The 18,205-nt window shown below is 39.5% G+C and overlaps 2 long non-coding RNA genes across 6 annotated transcripts; one reads left to right on the forward strand and one right to left on the reverse strand.

Moving 5' to 3' along the window:
* Positions 1–236: 236 nt before the first annotated feature.
* LOC147754026 (uncharacterized) lies at positions 237–3,031 on the forward strand. Of its 2 annotated transcripts, none has more exons than XR_015313380.1 (2): positions 237–1,728; positions 2,227–3,031. It is a non-coding gene; the product is annotated as an uncharacterized LOC147754026 (long non-coding RNA). The 2 variants fall into 2 exon arrangements; XR_015313379.1 differs by having other exon boundaries at positions 237–1,666.
* Positions 3,032–14,882: 11,851 nt separating this feature from the next.
* Positions 14,883–17,934, reverse strand: LOC111266201 (uncharacterized). Of its 4 annotated transcripts, none has more exons than XR_015313914.1 (3): positions 17,643–17,934; positions 16,992–17,286; positions 14,883–15,314 (listed from the first exon to the last, which is right to left on the reverse strand). It is a non-coding gene; the product is annotated as an uncharacterized LOC111266201 (long non-coding RNA). The 4 variants fall into 4 exon arrangements; XR_002683934.2 differs by having other exon boundaries at positions 17,639–17,933; XR_015313886.1 differs by having other exon boundaries at positions 17,087–17,286; positions 17,548–17,646.
* Positions 17,935–18,205: the final 271 nt, after the last annotated feature.

Raw genomic sequence — 18,205 nt, forward strand, 5'->3', positions numbered from 1 at the left:
AAATCCTTTTTTACACACAACCAACATGACTTCAATCTAGCTATGTAATATAGTCATTCCCATAGTTGTTAACATAATATTCTCTCAATCAGATTTTTTCGGATCCATCCCTCGAAGATGTGTCCCTCTGAGATTTCTATCACCAGGTCCAGACTGCTTCTACTTGAGTTTCCAGACTTGCTGAGGGTCTTTGACTTAAGAATCCGGGAAAAATGGCAAGAAGCCTCTAATTTCAAACCAGACGTGTCAAATAGCCTTCTAGCAAGGATCATACGACGCAGGTCCATGAACAAGCAGGAATGACCCCTACAACGATATCATGGAAGATGGGTCTTCAAGCGCTTCAAATGGCAGCAAAGCCGACGTGACTTCAGGCTCATTGTTGAACCTGAGGGTTGTGGGGCCATTCCCGCTGTTTGAGAATGTCATTTAGACCAGGACAGCCGGGTTGACACTCGCCTAGTGGCAAGATTAAAATAGTCTTCTCGTTTTTTTTTAGTTCAATGGAAGCTGCAGTGCCACGCAAAACCCAGAACATATGGGGACTGAAAGTCAATTTATGTATCCAAGACCTGAACATGCACTCTAGGGCAGCGACTCCATTCAATTAAATATCTTTAATTAAATCGATATTCTTTCTTAGACTCTAAACAAACGACCAAGCACCTAGATCAATGACCCTGTCCGCTTCTTTATGCTTGCCCCTTTAGCAATGAGTTTTATCCTAGAGTTTGTATAAGACCACTATTGTGACCTACGTCGTTTTTCAAGCGGTCTTCTTCTGCGTCAGATAATGACGGGTGGCCCTTCCTATATCATGACAAATGCTAAATGTTCTGGGCAGCCAGAGAAAGAAAGGGTATCTAATATTCCTTTCGTGCGTTGGAAAAAAATTGACGACAAGACCGGCCTTATTTCTGCAGACTTCACTGTGTATTTCTACATATGGTAAAGGACTATTTGCGGAGGCTAGCCTTGGCACAAATGATCTCGTGACCTATTGATGAAACAGAAACGAAGCCAATAATTGAATCAGTACGACAAGCATATCCTGCAACAGAAGCCTGCTGCACCGCTGAGCATTTAACCTGCATAGAGTTGATGCCAAGTGATCAGAATAAATAGTTAATCGCAGTGTTTTCTATTGAACGGGAAAGTGGAAAGCTTTGCAGCGTAGCCGAGATGTCAATCGTATACTCAAATATTCTTCAATTTGAAATGGGAAAGTATATTCATTGTGTTTTCTGAATACAGAACGAACATTTGCAAGTAAGAATAGTAGTTAACAAAAATCATCATGATCATCACACAGTGTTACAGCGCCGTTGGGTATCAAGATGAACTACTATAAAAGGGTAGAGATAATTTTCAAGAAAAGCCGAGGGCTGTTGTCACCGAACGACCCAATCGATATCAACCGATCAGCAAGATAGTCGGCACAGAAAGGATCTAATCGAGTTTATTATATCAAACCCCAAAAAGGACAGAGTAGAGCCCAATCATATACATTTGGCCACAAAACCATTGCTGTATGAAATGATCGCCGAGATACTATAAAGAACAGTTGCTTGAATCTCGATGCTGAACATCTAGAAAGCAATTTGAGTGAAAAAGCCAAAGCCCATTTTAGGCTGCTGCCCCTTACGCATTCGAAGAAGTAAGCGAGGTAGGATCGGCAATTTGGTCTTCAGTCTTCCCAGTTTTCTTGCGATACACAAATTAATAGCGGTAGGCCTCTTCCTTTTGACGATACCCGTTTAGTAGTGATAAGTGCTATAAAGAAATAGGACAATAACTATATTATATTTCAGAGAAAAGAACTTAGGGTAATCACTAAAAACGTTTAAAGTGCAATGGACCTAGTAGAAAACCTCATTAAATGCAAGCTCCTTGTGTATTTAACTCTACTAACTATTAAATATACACGACCTCATAAATCGATAGAAAGCAGGATGATAGTGCTAATAAAAACAGCCTATAACAATCCACGGTTAAAATTAAGTGGATTTTTTTAATCAAGAATTTATCAGGGTGGAACAACATATTCGACGAGGAAATTTGGTAGTAAACTGAACCCCATATACCAGTCACTGTTGTAACTCTAAAAGACTAGAATAAATAAAAAGTCGACAGTCGCAGTATTTCCAAAAGGATCAACTTCAAATTAAAACCAAACATTTTTATCTTTTTTCAAAGTCAACGCTTACTGCTTGTTTTTCATCGCAGTGTACATCTACAGCCACAAAAGGAGCGACCATGGTCGATACGCTAATGGCTAACGACACTCTAACAAGCTAAAGAATTAGTCAAGCTTCGCCTATCTCACACGTACCACTCCAATTGAAGTTGGTTTAAAACTTCAAATAAAAAATAGATTGTCAAAACAAGACTGATTCGCCATTTTTTCGGGTTGAGCAAAGTCGAACAGCGAGAGATGACTAGCTTATACATGACTCCATATATTCCATTTAAATATTTCGATCAAATCTCGTCTAGGTACAAGAAATTGTAGGGTGCTTGCGATCTAATTAAGTTCGGAGAGGGGCAGTGGGTCACAATTTTGCGCTACCTGGGGCAATCGAATGTGTATACAGACTGCCATCGAAGGTACCTCGCGGGCCACATAAATTTCGAGATGTTTTGCCGTTCATGTACCTGGTTTCGAATTGGACAACGCATTTTAGTGACTGTTTCAATGGGAATAAAATTCCGTATAAATGAAGAGAATTCCTCATACTTTGATACTGAGATAAAAAGACGTGCCAACAGAACTTTCCTCTCAAAGAAACACTAACAAAACAAGCAACGTTCAAAAAAGCTGCCAGCAGCTTTACTTCTATGTACATGAATGTCCCCCAGTTAAAGCAAAAGATGCTCTTCTGGATTTTCGTGGTCAGAGTTATCGACCCGTAAAAGGTAACTAAGGACAGCAATGTGATAGAGCTTACATAAACCTGCATGTAGGCATCAGGTCTATGGAACTTAAGATTACATCAATAAATCGACGTAAATTTCCACATGTTTACCTATACCCTGGGCCGTTATATCGTACTTATCGTAAAAACCCATCGTTGATATAGCTTGTAACCCAAATCCTAAAAAATGTATGTATGTTCACTTTACAGACACTTGCGCCTACGACGCCTAGACCTAAATAGAGGATCATTTTATATATGCACCTTCCTGATATTACCTGTAGCTCAGATATTGTTTGTCATCTCCAGAACGTAGAGTATGTACGTACATACATATATATGCAACTACCACGCTACGGTATTGCAGAAAACCTTGCGTGCACCCACAACGTAACATTTCAGCCACGCATTAAGTATTCAAGTCAACTGCAGTACCGTGAGAAACTTCTAACGCCTTTGACCATAATAAGTACTGAAATAAATTAGTGGATGCTAAGAGAAACGCTTGATTCATTTTCATTAGCTATGGAAAATTCTGTCAAAATAGGTTTCTTTGATCAAACAGGGGTGGATTCGCATAAAAGTGCCGATTTGCGTGTTGAAATATCATTTCTAACTCAATGCTTTTCTAAGCGAAGGCGCAGGCCTCATCAAGAAGCCCCAGCTGTGGTTGTGCTTTTCGACTAGATTAGAGGGTCTCCAACATGTAACAGATATTTACTTGCGCGATAAATAGAGGCATACGTTTGAAAGGACATCATTCGAAGCTTTGCTTCTGTACCTTTTGCCCGAAACGATACTGTAGAACCGTATCACAGCTCGTGGTTGATAATCGACGGGAAAAATTCACTGGCCGTATTGGCATCTGGATGCCAAAAACAGTATAAAAATATTCCCTTACAATTTTAACCAGTTTACATAATATAGTGGGGGCTGGCACTTCTTTCTCTAATAAGTTCACCTGATCATATTATAATATCAAGTACCAATTTCCTATTAAACTCCATATTACTGTGGTGCTTCACGCACCCTTATACGCGTACCCAAGTTTCATTAAGCTACTTTTGGCATTAAATGCGCATCCTTAATGGACAGGCAGAACGATTTGCGACGTTTTTCAGGGTTATAGAAATAGGTCAATGAAATTTTTCCGTAAACGGATGAAATGAATTTTAAATGGAAATCCAGTAATCCAGGAAAGATTTCCCTTTGGTCATGCCAATGTAAGTTCCAAAATAGGCTAGCAAGAGAACGGGTTCCTATAACGTTTGCTGCTAACACACAGTTGAGAGCGTATTAGGCAAGCGGCGACCGTTATTAACACATTGAAACTATCAAATCTAAAAACGCGAGCTAATGAACAGGGCAACAGGAAGCCAGGCAGGTAAGTCTACTATTGTCTAAGCATTGCAAATACGATATAATCTGTGAGTTGTCGCTGTCCACGGCTGATTTATTCTCGAGCCTGACAACAAACGTCATACAGAATCTCGCCGGTCTTGGACCCAAAGGCCAAAAGAATCCGCAACTAGTGCCCTGGACACCTGGTTAGCGACTCATTGTATATATGTAAAAGTTATCTGTCTGCATCCACAAAATCTGAAGCGAAAGGCATGTATATGTATAATGTGCCCTAAGAATGTATAGACTGTTTTCATAATAATTTCAGTTGTTACTTACATATATTTAGTATTCAAACTGTGGCAGAATCTACAGAAAGTGTATAACTCTTTGTCTTATAAAAATTAGTACTGTTTTGGTCAGCATACGTCTGATAATGGTGAGCGATTGATTTAAAAAAAGTTCAATGAAAATTAATATCATTAACTAATGATTATTTTCATTAATAGGATGCACCATTAAACTACGCTAGATCTTCTCTTGTTAAGTTTACGACTTGGTTGTCTCATAGATTTTTGAGATATTTCGCTATGGCTCCTAAATACTTCTTTCTGGCTGGCAAAAGACTCGTTAACTTTTTTAGTCTCCCAGGAAATAAATATAAACCCCCTGAAAACTTCAAGCCTATCTTTTATCCTATTCATTGCAAGTCGCGTAAATGGATCCATGTGAAAATTTTAGCGTATTGTTTTTGTATTTCTGCAACATTTTGGTATTTCCAATAGAATTTAAAATAAACTCTTCATTTAAAAGTTAATCTTGGCGTACTCATTATTGCTAAGCAGTGACATCCTGACGAAGCAGTGACGACCTGTTGAACGGTGTAGACAGGTTTTCGGGGCTCATATGTGTGTATGACAACAACATTTATACAGACGAAATAAAATACCACTATGAGATCTAGCTGTTTATTGAACAGTCATCTAGACCTTTCTAGATACCTAGCACCTTATTAGTTATTTTTTTTGTCCTTATCCGTCAATTATTTTCGAAGTCTTATGCACATGGGTTGGTATCAAGTGGTTACGCTATCGTGTATTACGCGCAGGCTACTGCGGCGAAGGCAGTTCCAGTAACGACCAGCATCTAGGGCCGAACCCTTTTACGAGCAATATCACCATAGCGCTTCTTCTACAGGGAGCAATATTACATAAACGAATAGGTCGAGTAGAGGTAAACGACCTAAGTTGTTGCTGGCTTTCCCTTGTCAGACCGCTTACAATTTTGGAGCCCTAAGGTCGCATGATAAAACAGTCAAAGTAAAACGGGCTTCGTTGACTGGTATGTTTATTGAGGCCGTTCGTGCAGAGCATCAGAATCAAGGCCCTAAATCTATTCATAATATAGTAGTTTTATATTTGCCACAAGATGGTAGCATGTAAATTTATGGATGACGCTATAGATTCTCTTAGATATATATTGTAGACTACCTCGAATATACATATTAGACAGAGATTCAATTTTAGTTCTCTACTCAACTCTGTATCTATTAGTACATATTTCGTAAGATCAGATCCGGGTAAGCTACACTATTTTGTTGTATTGACTTGATCTATTCTAGCATTAAACAGACTCGCGTACATCTACTACTTATATATTATAGTATATGTATGTTGTCCTTTAGTAAGACCAAAATGTTGTTTTTTTTTCACGAGGCTAATACTTTTAGAGTAATATGTTGTAAGGAAAGAGGATTAACAAGTTATTCCACAATGCAATTGCTACCAACATGTCGGCTTCAACTAATCCTCTATACCGTAGTTTACTCAAAGAACACAGTATCTTAAAACTTGAAAAAGCTTATGCTTTAGTCCTGCGATTGGTTGTTCACCACTGTGCGCAACGATACTACACAAACAATAGCATTTCCCACAACCGTGGAACAACCCCCGTAGGAGCTGAAATTATTCCACAAGTCAACCCCTGGAACGCGGTTAGTTGCTAAATAGCAATTGTCACCTATCTAGCTAGCAGCCATGACATTGCAGGCGATCTTGCCTGGACGGGACCGATTTGTCGATTAGCTTCGGTTTTTTAACTTTATTTCGATGTAAGTTCGTAATAATTACCTACAACGAAATGGATCAACTTACTATCGATTAGATGTTTACATTTCCAGATAATTCGTATGTGTTACACGGTATGTCGTGCTGGATATCGTGAACTTGCAGAGTCGATGTTGTGCTGACGATTTCAGTGATAATCTCACCCGTTTGGTCTGGTAATCCCCCACATCGATGCTCTTGGCTCGACAAAAAGGCGACCATGGGTACAATGAAACTCCGTAGCAAACTCAATGATATTGCTATCGGGTTTACTTCTAACGTTCATTACCATGAACGGCGTATTTAGCCATAAGCTGACCCATTTTTCTTTTACAGGATAGCTGAATACACAACGGACAAAGTAATGTCGAGTGCGCCAATTATTAGTGGAGTCGTATTGATTAAAAATGGTAAGGCATTGTGCTTGTCACGATCAGACGAGGCCCAATGTAAGGGTTCACAGAAACAATAAACGATAAGGCAATGCGGCAAATTGGCGAAGTCTGTGCTAACTATTAGCAACTTATTTATTTTAGGGCAAAGCAACATGGGACAAAAAAGCATTAGGAATACCAAGAAGAGAACAATAGCACAAAGACAATGTTACTTGAATGAAAACCGCTCACATTGATATTGTTTGCATTGGCAGACCATTTACAGTTTGTCATCTGCACAGCCATCGTTCAGAACAAAAAACACATCGAGCGTGATTTACCTCGTGTAAAGCTATGCCACGACAAGTAGCAATCATCTAGCCAAGGATGTATTTTCCCGAAAAAAAACCACCAAATAAATGATGTCAACGCTAAACTTTAATCCTAAATTACCTGACGAGGCATAAACAATCTATTTCATTCAGTTATCCAGACATGCTGCGGAAGCATATCTATAAGTGACGTTTTTACATGTACGTCAACCTACAGTCCACTGATTCCCCTCACGTTAGGTTCTAAGGCTTTTTCCACAGGGTATGTGTATATGGGTATATGTACGCAGATAGAGCATGGCAGTGATTTCAGGCGATACAACAGCTCTCCGATATCAGGGATAGGTGTCAGTTGTTTCCTAGTGGGAAGTAAAGCGAACATACAGTCAAGTATGTAGAGTTTAAGTAGACTTGATGAAAGTTAAATGTGAGTAGGTTTCATTGAAGGAAGCTTAGCGGAATAAAGCCCTCCCATCGAAGAACACCTTTGCAAATTGTCCTTTGTGTGCCGCTGTTCGCACAATAATGATTCGCGCTATTCCACTTTTTCTAGATAGCTTAAGTTCCATAACGTTGTAGCGTCTTTTCGCTTCTTTTTTCAGACAGGCAGGCATTACAGAAAAAACGATAGAAAATCGGCGCTTTCACTAGATGAACATGACCGATCAGGCGGTCGCAGGCAGGCGGAAGGAAAAAGGCACACCGTGGCCGAGTAAAGATCCACGAGATCGTCACCGCAAGAACTGCTCTGAACGAAATCCCGGCAAGTGGCTTTCTAGAGAGTGTCTCCAAGTTCTTCGTCCTTTCTTACACAGCAAAATTCATCTTCAATAGTGCTGCTACCGTTACAAAAATAGTCCGTTGTATACAGAGGGTCAGAATAGAATACAAAGCTGTTTACGAACAAAAGCTTCTTGCCCTAGATTTGTCCATCTCGGCACCATTCATCAACATCACTAGTAACAAAAGTTCCTTGAGAGGGCGGCTCCAGTGGACTATCTGGATCCATTTTTGTATGTAACCTTCCAATTGTGACCAATATCATGCAGAGGGCCATCGTTTTACTTATAGCATCCAGCAACCCGTCCCGTTCTAAGCGGCCTTCATTAAACGCAGTGGAATTGAAAAAAACATTTTAACGAAAAGTACCATGGATTTAAAATAAGAATTAGTGGCCATGACTCACAGTTAGAAATTGATTTACGCTGATTCCAGCAGACTGTTGCAAAAAGATCGAACTGTTGAATTTTTCTAATTCTCGTCCGCAAATGTCATATATAAGAGGTTAATATAAAGCACTATGAGCCCTATGTTTCGAAATAGTTTTATTTGCATAAATATAAAGGTAAATTTATAGAACTTATATTTGGTTTCGTAAGTTGGAGAACGACGAGATGAGAGCAATACACTATACGAACCTTTAAGGTTTCGAGTTCAAGTTCCTATAGCGTCGTCAACTATTGCCTCAGACGGCTGCCCTTCTAGGAAACAAGGTGTTTAGTTCCACGCCTAGTTCCAAACCTGTATCATCCTACGTGCTCCTGAACTGAACTGAACAGATGAATACGTTATCATCGAACTATCGTGGACAACAATCTATCTAAGCATATCCATCATGGTCAAATTCAGGCTACCTTACATAATAACGTAATCGATATAGATTACATACTTATATCCGATGAAATCGAGCTTTTCATTTCTATACGAGTATTTTCGCAGCAGAATTTAGATTCTATAATACAGCTCAAGCGTGTACCACGAAATGGTCGTCGTCTCGGGAACTACATTCTGTAGTTAATCATTACAAGCCAATCAGTGTCAAATCTAGCCTTTAATGGCCACTGAGTATTTCGAATATTATGCGCAGTACTGCGTTAGTATTGTATAGCGGTGTCTAAGTTCCGCCATGTAAAACAAATTATGTTTATCGCTGCTAAACCATTGCCACTTTGTCAACAAATACTAGCCTACTTCCAGTCTCATAATTGGAACTAACTCATTTTCTTATCAGCGCTCTTTAGCAAAGCTGTCAGAACAGTCAAGTACGGCACGCCTTCGTCTACGGACTGCTGACCATGGAAGGGTCCAGAGACGTTAATCAAACATTAAAGGGAAACAGGTATAATACAACTTCGTAATCTTATCGGCTAAAATCGATTAACTTCACAGCATCGACAGATAGTTTAGTTTAAACATCGAATGCTAGACTATGCCTACGTTTGATCTTAGGACAAGAGACGGCTACCGGTATATGACGCGTCCCTATGACTGGTCGTTATTTAGAAAATTAAGAGGAAGGCAATGTGTAGGCCGTTATTGGCCATCTACCCGTACAGACAACTACTTCCGTTCATCACTGTATTTACCGTGTGCTGTATTCAATGCGTGAAGCAGCCTCGTCAAATTGATTCAGGAACGATTATAGGCATATGGATTTATAGATCTTTTTAGACCAGAAAAGGGCAATCTTATTCAACACGGTCGGCGTTCCCTATCTAGATATCTGTTGCCCTAAAACATGATACATTTCAGTAAAAAAAAAAAAAAAAGAAAAAGTTTACCTGCGTTCGAGTAGATTAAGCAAAACCTGAACCATTATAAATATGTGAACATAATGACAATACTTAAAGGCTGACCTTATAGGCCATCGGTAGCTCTTATCTGTCCTCGTGGGCCAAAATAATTTCTATGAAAGTACAGCTACTAAACAATTCTCACAACCTCTTCGGAATCAGAACTCTTTTATATCTATTGTCCAAATCTATTGAAAGCAAATATCCCTACGGATATCCCCTAACGTACAGATGTTTGGAGACGAATAAAGCCAGCATTTCTAAACTGCTAAGCATCGGACTCTATCGATTTTGAACAGAAAGCTTTATATATCATACATCAAATTGAACTGTTATCCAGTTATGCTTTCTTTACCAAATGAGCTTTAAATAAACCTTGTCTTTTAAAGCAATCTTAATTTTTATCCTAGGTCCGCGTAATGTTTTTGTAACGTTTCCCAAACGTCAAATAATCGCGTAGTTTTCTTTCAAATACGTCTAATCAGAAAGGAAAAACCCTGCCTTCGTTCGAATTACTATTACCACCAAATATAAAACACAAAATAGTTGCAGAGATCTCATGTGAAGGCGAAGTGTGCCTGTTCGATGCGCGCCGTGTGCTAACTTCTGCCAGGATAGAAACGCTTATTGCGAGAGCACAAGTAGGCAAACCAGTCTACCCAAAAATTGATTTCACTGTTCTAAATAACCAGTCATCGAGAACTCTCACGCGAGCAGTGAGAGGCGTGGCGTGATTTAACGCCAGGCTTAATAGAAATTGCATCGCAACTTATTAGGTTTGTAGTATCGTATGAAAGCAATGCGGATGTTTTGTTCGCTATAGATAGTCTCACCAGCCGATAAGCTTCGTTGGGCGTCGAGTTGGACGCAGCCCCCAAGTAGGTTCTGGGTCTCGTCTTCCAACTCGGTTAGGCACAGTATTTTCTGGTCAGTCTATCCTTAGCTATACGTATGAGAACGGTTTTCGCCATGGCGTGCTCTCTTTGTGAGTCACTACATTGTTTTGAAATAAAGGAAAACTGAAATGGTCAGAAAGGAAGGGCATTTTTCGATTTAGTTCGATACGACAACGAGGTGCACGGTCTACCATGACCTTGAAACGTGCAGTACGACCTTTATATAGTTTTGATTGTATACAAATCAAAATTGACAGTCAGTGTACAGAGGTATATAATAATATAACGTACGTAATAAAGTTTTGTCTTGTCAACAACAGGTAATACGTTGCTCGCTTTAGCCTTTAACGATTGTTTGTCTCACGTAGATTACCGAACGATGTAATTACTGTGGTCTTGTGGTGCTATCTGAGCTGTGACCCGTTGTCGCAACAGAATAATATATTAACTACCAAGTTTTCATTTTTTGTCTTTTAATACTTCTCTCGATGCCCTAGAGCACACGGATCATCTGCCTATTGAGTCTGATTAGTACCTATGCGTACTTAAAGGAGAACGTTTATCACATGTCTATCAGTTTCTATTAACTGAAGCACAATTTCCTCTGTATTTAGTTGATGGCTCTGGATGGCTGATGGTTGATGGCTGCAGAACAACAATTGACTCAAAGTTAATTATATTTTGTTAGCGTTAGATGTTAATAGAATGTGCTCGTTAGGGTCTGAAAGATGAAATGCCTCTTTCCCAGATTTCCGAACTTCACAATCAATTTGAGGGCCGTTAGCGACCACGCCACTCAGGTGTACGTTTGCCTGTGCATGCACGTATTCAACCTCAACTCGCTACCGCCTAGCTGAAGCTGGAACGCGATGCGTTCCCCAGGATAAATCTCAGATACACATCAGACCAATTAATGAAATACTTTTCGTGGACGAGCTTCCTTTACCTTATCGCATACCCGTTAAACTCCCGTGCGCAGCGTATCTTCGCTGCAAATATGTAGAACATTTGGAGAGTAGGCTCGAGTCTAGCTAGACCTGTTTGCTGGATAGGAACGACAGTGACATGCATATATCAACCCTGAATAAATCATAATATCCCTATTCTTTCCAAGCTTTGCACAAATCCCACCTGTGAGCTTCCATTTTGTCTTAGCTAAAAGCTACAATACACTTCGACGTAGCATTGTCGTAGCATCACCTGTGCATGCGTGTAAGTGTTAGTAGCTCGGAAAAAAAAATTATTTTGGCCTACCCCACTGCACAGCCCTCAACCATTTCGTTCGTCTCGCTTCCCTAATACCGTCCTAATGCATCGTTGAAATATGCAACATAGTGCTGAGAATAGCTCCTTTATAGCAAAATAGCTATGTACGAGTGATAGGGCAGGCCCGTCGCTCTGCTTATACCACATAATTGATCTTTTTTTTTTCCTTTGTATATCGTCCGCTGTTAGCGGCCGTTATGAGCAGTTGTAGCGGGCCCGATTGCTGACATTTTTTCGTATTTGAGTACATAGCATTGCACATGATATAATCGGTATATATTGGTATATGAGAAAAGGGGCTACGCACAAATACATATAGGGTCTAACTAGAGATAAATTAAGGTATTGATTAACTATACCTATCTGATCGTTGATATACTCGAAGTAAGGTTGGCTCGCTGAATGTTCACCCTCTATACCATCTGCCTACTGATCTAACCCATTGGTGATGACGGGATTGGGTGTATCCGTCTGTGAAATATGTACGAGTCTATAAATAGGGAAAAAGTTCTTTACTTATCCGTACTGCTTCTCCAGTAACTGAGCTTTCGAAACAATAAAGCACCACTTGAATGAACTATTTTATTCTAAAATTATAGGACGGTGTATAGCTAGACATATGGCGCATATTGTTTAATCCTTGATGTATATACTCGTGGAATTACGGTCGTTAAATAAGAAGTTGTGTACCTTTAAGGAAAAAAAATCATGATTTTGTGATTAATTGGCACACTACTTTCTACTACTACTAATACTAGAAGGTGTCTTTCTGACGATTTTGAATAGTTTTTCTTCACAGACATAATAGGTGATCCTACCAGGCCAAATTGCGAATCTGCAAGGAATTGCTTCTGCTTAAGTCTGCTGTGAAGTCTAAAGAACATCCACACAACACAAACAAGAAACGTGTATAATTAAAAGAAAAAGGCTGACGACGCGTTATCGAAACTGACACGCCCCCCTAACGTTCATATTAATGCGTCAAACGATAGGGGCAACTTGTGGACAAGATCCATTCGATTGATGCCCAGTTTGTTAGCAAGGAGTTTCGGACGGGGCGTAGCAAGTGAACGAAATCAGAACGACAAGGTAAGCGAACAGGATGAATGGCGGCCTAATCAGTGTAGTCCGTTCGACAACAAGAGGAGGTTGTCGTCCCGGGTTAGGTTGGTGTAGGTCAACATTAGGCACTATCTGTCGCTATAGTGGCTGAGTCACACGAACACTGATCGATTTGAAGGAATCGGGCCAGTTTGGTTAAAGTTTGGTCAGAGCATTAAAGGGAGAATTGCGTGAGCTTCAAAATCCGCAGCCCTCCTAGGAAATCTTCTTTGTGATCTTATGTATGGTTATTTAAGGGAACACAACTCCTAGAAGGAGTAGCTTGGAATACTTCCGTCTCGTGAAGAATTTCCACATTCTGCTACTGGGAAAATTGCCCACTACCTTAGTTGCATCCAGCTCTAGACTGTGGTCTCAAACAACTGCGCTGCTGTGAAGACGGTAGCGACAGTAGACAGTCATAAGTGCACGTTCATTAATTTTGCGTCTACTGATAGACACATATTACACTTCGTTGGATGCCCTCTTTCTTTGCCCTTTAGAAATTTGCTATCGTTTGTCTAAAATTTCTCGTGGGCTTAGGCCTTAAACAGTGCATATTTTGTCATTTGATTCATTCAAAACTGCGTATAAAAAAATACGCGGGAATAAAAAACAGTTCAAATAAACAGAAACCGATTCTTGAAGAACAACAATAGCTCGTTGAGGAAAACGAAAGACCTTGAAAAGTGATTAAATTATAATGAACAAGATATTAATACTAAGCAAGTATAAACCCACCATAAGCATAAAACTGAAAGACTCCCTTGGACAAATTCGAGGCTCCTTTCTGCTTTTCCCAAGGAATTGCGTTGATCTTTCTAAAATAAATTGTAGTCAATCTTGATTACATCTTCAAACATTTAAATCGGTTTCTATACTTCGCGTCGTATTGTCACGTTTAACGTAGCTTTTGTTATACGTAATTGGTAAAATTTTTGAAGCAGATACATGTATTTCAGATTTCAAACTTTTCATACTTTTGTGACAAATTGAGATAGAAAGTAGGGTTTTGTTTGCGCGCGGAAAGTAACGCATTGCAGACGACGATTATGACTAATCGTTGAAATATCGTTTTCAATATGTTTATAAAACGATTTGGGCAGTGGCGCCGATTGTCGCCGATTGTTAAACGGAGAGAAACGTGTGCCATTGCAAAAAGCTCAACAAATCAATTATTTTCTATTCTTGGAAATCGCAATACGTCTACACAGCATAATACGAAATGCAAAGAAACTATTCGCTAATTATCCACTATTAAGATAAAAAGGTTGCATGAATATACTAGACAATTTTTTATGCTACAGGTCTCACCGTTTATCGCAACTGAACCACGTTAACCTATTCGTGAGACTATTTGCGACAGTTTACGTAAAAGCTCTAAGACAATGCGACTTTTCGCTTTCGAAGGTCCTGCGCGTAAACAAGCCGAACTTCAATGAGTTGGAAAAAAGAGACCACCCTAGCCTCGTCGTAGTTTAAAATGAATTTTTTAAGAAAATTACCGCGAATTAGAGTACGCGTCAAATTAGCTCTTGTGGAACGTGTGGAATATTGTTCATCTTCTAACTAGATTATGCGTTAATTTTAATTAAATTCAATTGATTAAATAATCTCTGTATTCTATAGGGGTCTGTTTGCACTCTCCGGCATTATTTGCTTTCCTTGATGGATCGTTCATTGGAATCGGTGATTAGATGGTTGTATGATTGTCGAACTTGGTGCGAAAGACCTCGTCCTAGTCCTGGGCTTCTGTCCCATTTACAACTGACACGTACATCTGTCTATACAGAAGATCAAATAGCGGTATTTGCTGAAACCGAGCTAAAAGTATCAAAAACGGTTAGATATGGTATCGGGTTCGAACGAACTTTCACCAAACGCCGGACCACGTCATTCCGTCGACGTCAATACTGTAAACTTCTAGCTGATAGTCTCATTTTGGTTTAGACTGTGATATAAATGAGGTTACCATTGAATCTAGTTTTTTGTTCGAGCTCTTGTTTATTGATTTCCAAATTCTACGAAAATATTTAACTCTTTTTTTTCAAGATGTTATGAAACTTCATGTCAACCGGAGACAATCTGTATAGTAATGCAGTACGTTCGTTCTATCTCGTATCCGAACAAGGGCACGCTTGAACGTTTCGACGAATCATCCTGTTTGTCTACGGCTTTCACGGTGATTTTATATGTTGTATCTCATTTTCTTCCAAACATCTCAGCTGCGTCCCGGTGACTGGTATCTGACAGCTTAAAAGGCCATTATTGGTATAATTTCACATACACCTGATCACTTCGCTGAAGATCAACGATAACCGAATATGTCTAGCCATTAGCCGATCTTGCGAAATCTCGATGTATTTTGAAAAAGCAAGGCTGCTCATCCGGAATTGGCCGATCCTGTGCAACTGTAAGGTACAATACGGAACCATGTTTTTTTACATCTTTAACTCTGCTGCACCTATTACCTGTCTAATTTTTTCATGCAAATGACTGCAAAGACTCACGACGAAAGTTCGTCGAGTACATAAATAGGATTTCAAAGATATACGGTAGAAACACCGCTGACACTTATTGAAAACTGTTTGCGGAACGGATGGAAACGGACTTTGTTCCAATAATTGTCAGCAATAACCGATCATCTGTCGCTAAGTAAATCTTCGGCCGTACATCATATAGAAACGGCACTATTTCACTGCTTATACTAGAAAAAGACTTTTCGATCTATGAATAGTTTATTTCGGGAGGACTCAACGATTTGTTTGCGCGAAGAACCACTTTCTCAGATCTGTCAGGCTAGCTATGTATCAGTGTGATCCTAATTCAGCATTTGCTTGCATTGGCATCTACTAATACGGGTAGATTAGGATTATGCTCTTTAAATAGATCTGCTATAAGAATTTTCTTCATCGTCTTGAAACTTTGAGCACATACTGTTTTCTGTTTGAATGGTACATCGTTTCTCAGAAAACTTGTCAAATGGGTACTTAATTTTTCTCCCTTCTAGTACAAATATGCTGTGATACAACATTGGACCTACCTTTTGTCTCTCGGCTTATGCACTTCTCTTCTAGATTCTACTTTATCTGAATCGGGCATTCTCTGTTCTCGTTTATGATGAATTTTAAAATGTATCTAAACGCCGCATTTTTCAGCGCTGATCCTGAATCCACAGTCACGAATCCGTCTAAGCAGAGCCTCTATAAGTATTTTTTAAGTGTTTTTCCTATTATGAGAATTATTGTCGTTCAAGTATATAACTCTACCATCCAAACTAGCTATTATTGTATCAGCCATCTTTTGGAATATTCTTGGAACAGTCTATGCGAAATGGCGATCTATTCTTGGCAAATAAGTCTCTCGGTGTATTATAAGAAATTTCCTGCCTCGTGCGTCTATTGAAACACGAAATGCGCTTCGCAGGGATCAACCTACGTGAAGTAGTGGTTGTGGTCCAACTTAATGAAATTGTACTCTGTTATTGGAACTGGGTACTGATCTTCCTGCAATGATGAATTCACTCCTTTAGAGAACTCTACGCAAGGCTAGATTTTCCGTTCTAGCTTAGAATCACCACTGGTGCTGCCTTTACGACCCTATCAATTTCCGCAGAAAATTTAGGGAGTACAGTAAAAGCTATCAGTCTCGACCTTCCGAAGATAAGCCGCAGACCCTTCTTGAACTCTAAAGTTGGTTCAACTCTCCTGAGATCTCTTAGATCAGTTTTAAGTAATGAACAATAAGACTAAGCGCTCCCTACTTCAACATATAGTAGATTCCAGTAGATCACGTCCTTTTAACTTACTCCTGTTCCCAGCAACATAACAATCCCCATCAACTTTTTGTCCGTTTACCTAAAACCTTATCCCAGACACTGCGGCGCTGAAATTTATCGTAGCCTATCTGAGCTTGCAATCATGGTGCATTAATGTTTCTCACCGGCGATAATGAGGTTAGCTCCAATCTCTAAACGAAATTGTGTCTCTTTATCTTACATCTTCAATTTATCTTAACCGTATCGTAACTTCGTTAGTCTTATTTCGTTGGGCTCCATTATATTGGCAACATAGAATAAGCGTTCATACCAAGTTTTCATTATGCCTGTTCCCTTCTGTCGCCTTTATCTTTGTAACAGTGTCCATATCCTATTCGGCGAGCACCCTGTTGGAGATCGACCTACTTGTTGGACTCGATTGATTCCAGCTGCCTTCGTTTCGTGGTTTGTATTTGTATGTACAGCTTGCGTTGATAACTGCAGTTAAATTGTTTAACGCGGGCATGCAACGTAACCAGGATCGTATTCAGGACCTCGTCTAGCCTTTTTAATGCAATAGCCCGTATACTGCCTGACTGGTCCTCGATCCACACTAGGCATTTCATCTAAAAGACCGTCATATCAGCATTCTCTTTAGTATACTGATGCGGTGTAGTCATCAAAATTTCCTAGGTTGTTATCCTCGCACGTCGTTTGAAAGCAGTTAAATCTTTCAATAGATAACAGCGTTCTAGCCGAAGAGCTTATTGAGCCTTAATGAAGCCTGCACATAATATATTGGAATATTTTTGTAGAAGAAAGAATATGCTATAAAGAAAGCGAGAGAATGTAACTTTGGTTGGAAAATTTAACGTTGGCTTTCTTACCTGCCCATCATTTCGGATCATATCATTATAACGATTGCAGCTGGATCTGAACATTTTATAGATCATACGTAGGGTTTGATATGCCACTTACAGACCGTTAGCAGGGTTCTTGGATGCTAGTGATGCGCCGCTTGCTTCTTCCTACTTCTTCCGGAACAACGCCTACGTGCATGACCTTTTCACATTATTAAACAATTTTCTGTACCTAGATATTCATCGATTTCTTGTTTTTTGTTGTAAGACTTCCTAGAGGGCTCACATTGCAGTCGACGAATTGTTAGAATCACAGGGTCCTCGTCGCCACGGATAGATCAGACGTTTCGTTGTATCTCTGAATTAATCTGCTATTCTATTGAGATTTAATTCTACCGTTTTTTCTAGCCTTTTCTGTTTGATATACGCGGGCTTGTCTCATTTTTAGTCGAGAAGGGAATATTAAAATCGATGATGCAGGTAAAGAGCCTTATGAAACAAATGAGCTGTAACAGTGTCTCGAAGCTGACATCGATGCTGGCCTAACGACCCATTGAACGGATCATGTCAAGCCTCTTAAATGTTCCAAAAATGTATACACAATTTGAATAATTATAGTTTAATACTTTGTTTGTTATTTTATAAGATATTATATAAGTTAACATTTAGAGGGCGAAACAAACTG

The sequence above is a fragment of the Varroa jacobsoni genome, unplaced genomic scaffold, assembly GCF_002532875.2.
Source record: "Varroa jacobsoni isolate VJ856 unplaced genomic scaffold, vjacob_1.0 scaffold_11, whole genome shotgun sequence".
In the NCBI taxonomy this organism is placed as follows: domain Eukaryota; kingdom Metazoa; phylum Arthropoda; class Arachnida; order Mesostigmata; family Varroidae; genus Varroa; species Varroa jacobsoni.